This window comes from Urocitellus parryii, unplaced genomic scaffold (assembly GCF_045843805.1).
Source record: "Urocitellus parryii isolate mUroPar1 unplaced genomic scaffold, mUroPar1.hap1 Scaffold_40, whole genome shotgun sequence".
NCBI classification, from domain to species: Eukaryota; Metazoa; Chordata; class Mammalia; order Rodentia; family Sciuridae; genus Urocitellus; species Urocitellus parryii.
Window position 1 is genome coordinate 4,119,115 of NW_027553586.1, and position 6,000 is coordinate 4,125,114.

The following is a 6,000-nucleotide window of genomic DNA, read 5'->3' on the forward strand; positions in this document are numbered from 1 at the left end:
AATGCTTGACATTCTATATTTTCATTTGGAGGATTTTTAAAATATTTTTTTCAAGGGATTTAAAAAGCCAGGAAAATCTCTAATTAATATCATAGGTACCATTTTACTTAAAATTACACTTTTAGAAGCAAAGCACTTTTGCACATGTTCTCCCTTTTCATAATATCTCTGGAAAGAAGCTGGGAACTGGGCAGAATTCTATAGACAGAGAAAGCAGCCCAGGTCCCAGTTCTGGGGCTCTTCGATGGCACATGCTGCCACCTCAATGTAAGTTTTTTTCTGTTAGGTTATATAGGATGGGCCCAGGTCTAATAACAAATAACAGGTTATTCATTAAAGTATTAAGTAATAGCTATGTAATCTAGTAGCTAATGCTTGGGAGCACTTACTCCGAGGCATATCTAAGATCTTATTTAGCCTTCACAAAAGCCCACAGGTACTCTGCATGGATGAGGAAACAAAGTAAAGGTGGGATCCCTGCTCAAGGTCACACCAGCAAGTGCTCTCCAAACCCACCCAATGTTCTGTAGTAAAAATATTAAAGCCTCTCACTCTTGCTGCTATTATAGTGGCAATGGTGAATATTTACTGAGGCATACTATATGCCAAACACAGTGTTAAACATTTCACTTAATGTGACTGAAATCCTCTAATTATAAAGACAATTCAGTGAGTGGCACTTTTATGGCTGTCATTTTACCTATGAGGAAACTGAGAAACAGCGTATCACCAAACTGTTCAAAGCTCTGTTGTCAACTACTCACGGGCAGAGGCAGGATTAAAACCCAGGAATGCTCTAGAATCAGGGTCAACATGGGACAGAGGAGAGCAGGAGAGGGTAAATTCTGTATAACTGTAAATGAGACTTCTTGGGGTTAAAACTTTCCCCAGTTAATCTGGAGGGATGGCTGTCTGTTTTGACTGGCAGGTTATTTATCTGAAGTCCACCTGAGAAGTCCGTGTGTACCTGAACAGACAAATAAAACCTGGCGTTGACAGGGAAGGGAACTGCACAGGAAGACCATCCAAAAAGTTCATACTGACTCTTGGGTGGTAGCTGAAAGAAGTTGCTATAGAACACACAGACACACACACACACACACACACGCGCACACACACACACATGTACCCAGGAGGTGGCCTGGGCTGGCCTCATGCAGCAGAGGCAGATGCTTTTCAAAGTCAGGCTTTGGCCTGGCTTATTTAATGAGATGTCCTTCTTCCAGGGTCACATTCCCATTTTGGTCCTTCCCCACATTGAAGGCAAGAAGGCTTAGAGCAGTCTCAGTGAGCCAGGGCCCTGCAGTACATATCCCCCCATGAGACAGAAATGAAGCCCTACCCAGGCAGCGTGTTATACGAGTAGGGTGGGGAGCTGCCTGCTAGGCTGGGGAGAAGGGAAAGTACAGATCCCCGGGCCTTGTCCCAGGCAAACAGCAGCTTTGGGAATGAGGACTGGGAATTTCATGCCCTCAGATGATTCTGATTGTTCAAAGAGGCTATGAGAATCCATGACCTAAAGAAAAGATGGCTGGAAAGAGAGGTGACTTTGAACTTATCTGAAGCTCTAGCCTGGATGGTAGAGAGGTAGCTGTTCCTACTCTGTGAGAGGTGGAGAGGCTATCAGGAGATGAAGCACTCTCAGGGCTGAGCCTCACGTCTGGCACATCATAGGTCCCAATAAGCACAAACCCAGAGGACCGTACTGATGTTATTATGATCAGTAAGGAAGCTAGGCACTCTGCTCTGCTGCTTATACCTCAATACAGAAGCTTGAGACTGGTCCTTGCAGCTCAGTCCTCAGAAGAAGCTAAGCTCCAGTTCTGGGAATTCTCAAGCCAGGTTTCCCCAGAGGCCTGACCTACCCAGGACACTGCATCTGAAGTCCTCTTTCATGGGATCCCGTGCCAAGAGTTATGGGCCTTCTGGACAATAACTGTGGGTTCTTGGTCACATCCAATATGAAACATCCTATTTCAGAGGATAAATGCTATAAATCCAGAGAGCTTTCAAGTTCCCTGGAATCTGGGGGGTCCGGCCATGCCACTGCCTTCTTCACCAAATACTTTCCCTGCCCTGATTACTGACAACCTGCCAGGCTTGAGGGCCTCCATGCTTCTGTCAGGGAAACCCCAGGGATCCTCTCTGACTGCCTTACTATTATTACCCATGATCTGGGAGGAGGGACATAAAGGCATAGGTGGGACTCCTCAGGAAATGCAGGGCCACCATTGCAAAGGTGCCCCCTCCAAGGAGAGACACATTTAATTCATTTTCCCCTTTCTTTTTTGTTATGAATGGATTCAGACTGCCTCCATCCTGGCACTGTTTTAGAAAAAAAATCTACAGGTGGATGGAGTTGAAATAATAGATGATTAATTGATAGGTTGATCGTCCATTTATCCATCCGTCCATCCATCTGTCCAATATTACTGTACCTCTTCCCATTCCACAGACCTGTGTCAGGATCTGGGGATACAGGTAAACAAAACGAAGACCTGGCCCAGCATCACTAAGCCTAAGGTGGAAGTGGGAGAGAGATCTTTGTTCCACTTGCCCCTCCACAAAAGTCCCAAGTCATGAGTTGAGAGCCCTGATAAAAGTTCTCTCAGAGAAGGAAAAAGCATGTCCTGAAAGCATAGGGCAAGAGCAGGTGACCCAGCTGGGTGTGATGGGGTGGCACTGGGAGTCAGCAACTTTGTGGCAGCAGACTCTGCCTGCTGGCTTCAGTAGTGCTGTCCCCATGCTGTGCAAAGTGGGTGGTGGCAATTAAAGCAGTGATTTGTGATAGGCGGGTTTACAATGAGGTACTGGTCAGCACTATTAGGGGAGCTGGCTGAGTGTGAGAAGTTTCACCAACCAAAAAACTAGGGATCATGGTTTCCCTGCTCTTTTTGCCTCCTTGGAAGGTAGAGGCCAGGAAGAGATGATTCCTGGCCTGAGATGACCCCTGGAGTCCCCTGCATCACCTGCTTTAATAATCCTTGAGATGTTTTCACCACATATCCAAAAGCTGAGCTGGACTTTAAAGATGGACACGTCCACCCTGATGCCGGGAGGGAACAGTGTGTCCTTGCCATGGCAATCTCCTGGAGTCATCGCAGTGGTCTGGAATGGGTCGGTAGTTTCAAACATGGTAGGATTAGGAGCATGCATCCAACTAACCGAAGGCTCTCACAGGGAGAGAGCCACCTCCTGCAGGGCAGCGTGGCTGCCATTTGCCAGGTGCTCTCTGATAGGTGACCAGACGGATCTGGACCATTTTTCCCAATTCAGCCCCAAATTCCCAACTCTAGTCCTGATGCTTTTCTTTCTGGTAGAAGATGCTGTATATTTTCAAGTCATTCTTCCAGACAACATAAGGAGGATTAAAGCAAGGAAGAGAGAGAGAGAGAGAGAGAGAGAGAGAGAGAGAGAGAGAGAGAGAGAGAGAGACGGGGGCAGGGGGGAGGGAGGACACATTGATGAGTTTCTTCTCTGTAAGTTCTCTCTTCCTGACCCCTACCTTCCAAGGAGGCAAAAAGAGCAGGGAAACAGTGGTCCCTGGTTTCCTGGTTGGTAAAACTTCTCACACACAGCCAGGCCCAGTGAACTCACCCCTGTTGAGTTGATCCATCAACTCTACATGTGCTGGGTAGATAAGCATCTGTCACAGGGACACCCCAAGGGGTAGCTTAGTGAGTGGCCTATGAATCTGGAGGGAGCATGTGGGGTGGGAGTCCAGCCCCTCCCTGTCCTAGCTATATGACTAGGGGTTCATCCTTTCATCCATTCATTGGTACCAGTGACTGAATCCAGAGGTGTTTAACCACTGAGCCACATCTCCAGCCCCTTTTTTATTTTTTATTTTGAGATAGGGTCTTGCTAAGTTGCCTTGCTAAATTTCTGAGGCTGGCCTTGATCTTGTGAACCTCCTGCCTCAGCCTCCTGAGTCACTAGGATTACAGGCATGCACCATCCCACCCAGTAATCATGGGTTAATTCTTCCCTCTCTCATTTTATAGGTTCCCATAACTACATAATGGGATGCACTCCCTGAAGGGCTGTTTGAGAACTCAGTATGGATATGCTGATCTACATCACACCCTGCATGCCAAGATTCAGCAGCAAGCTATCTTTGCTGTGGTGCCCCGAGAGCTAAATGCCGGGCAACCAGTGTCACCCAGTGTAGAAAGAGTTCATGAGTAGCAGCCATTGCTGTGAGACACAGTCCTTGTCTGTGGAAGTGGACCCTGAAACCAAGCCTCCCCCATGAATAACACCAACAAGGAAAGCAGGCAAAGTGGTGGACTGCCAGCTGATGGAGGTGAGCAACATCCACCACGAAAAGATAACAATGGCCTTGAGGACAGAACAGAATGCAGCAGAAACAGAGGGCCGTGAGGATGCTCGAGGAGTGCTTGGTGCCGAGGCCAGGCTCAGGTATCTAATGCTCATGAGCATATCAGAGAGGACTGGCCAGTTGGCTAAGGGTTTCTCACCAGCATCTCTGCCAAGTCTTGAAATCCAGAGGCGGTTGAGTACCATGATTGCCTTTTTAGGGACACAGAAACTGAGGCTCCCAAGAGCTGAGTATCTTTCCCAAAAGGCATCATAGGTGCTGGCACTGGGGCTGAAGTCTAGGGTGTCCTGTTTCAGATCATCGCAGTAGGAAAGACTCAGAGAGGAAACCAGAAGGATAATCTGGGGCCAGACCCTGATGTCATCAAAGGCCAAACAGGAGAGGTAGAATTTTCTTGAACAAGCTATAGTGTGAAGGAAGACCTTTCAGCAGAAGAGTGGCATGCAAATACAAGAATTCAGAGACAGCCTGGCTAGGGTGGGATGAATTGTGTGTGGCATGGGGTAGGGACAAAGGGTTCCTCCTCATTCATTATTCTCCAATACTCATGGAGCAGGGCTCTAAGCTGGGGCTGCTGGCCCCCCACCCTTCCTCTGCCTGGGAGCTCGCGAGCTGCTCTAACAGGCAAGGGCAGCTCTGGAGCAGACTGCAATTCTCCTCAGGGGGGATGGGCTCAATGCCTCCTAGAAGCCCACCAGGACTTCTGCTTTGCTGCCCTCTAAAGAGATTCATGGCCAAAGTGGCCAAGCTCTCCAGGCAGACGGTACAGGTACATCAGTACAGTTGACCTACTGGGAACTTCTACTCCAGTGAGGAGCCTGGAAATCTGAACAGTCTTCTGATTTTGAGCCACCCAGCCTGTGATCTCTTCCTAACAATCGGGAGCCTACTTCAACAGCCAGGGGTTAATGCCCCTCTCCATGATGCACCTTCTCCCTGCAGGGAGTGAAAGTCCAGGGGAGAAACGGCTCTTTCATCATCATCCAGGGGACAATGATTGGCCCTACTGTGGGAGGCAAGGAAGCCAGCTTGCCAGTGTCTGCCTTCCAAAGATGTCAGGCTGTGGGACAGGCGGCCCCCACACGAAAGTGACAGGAAGGCATGGGGCTGCGCGAGTGGCCAGGAGCAGAAGCACTCTTCCTCCCAGAAGTGATATTCAAGTTCAGTCCCGGAAGAAGAGCAGAGCCAGCCTTTGAGAGGGGGAAGAGTGTTTAAGGTGGCAGAGAGTTTTGCAGAGGTCACAGGCAAGACAGGGGCTGTGTGGGGACTGAAACAGTCACAACAACAAACAATGGCTGATTACGCTTGAGCAGATTTCTTGGGCCAGGCTCTATCTCAAGTGCTGTGTTTCTCTCTCTTTCTCTCTCTCTCTCTCTCTCTCTCTCTCTCTCTCTCTCTCTCTCTCAAGAACAAAGCAACCAAAAGGAATAAGCTAAGTAAGTAGGCATTGCCCTCATTTTGCAAATGAGAAGTTGAAGTTCAGAGAGGGTAATTGACTTCTCCAAGGTCACACACACAGCTGGGATTCAGACTCGGGCCATCGCCCTCCCGCTACTGGAACCACACACTGTGTGCGGATGGCTTCTGTGGCCACATCCAGGAAGCCTTGCTGACTCCACCAGGCGGTCAGGAAGATCAGCTCCCTCCGCGGCAGCCTG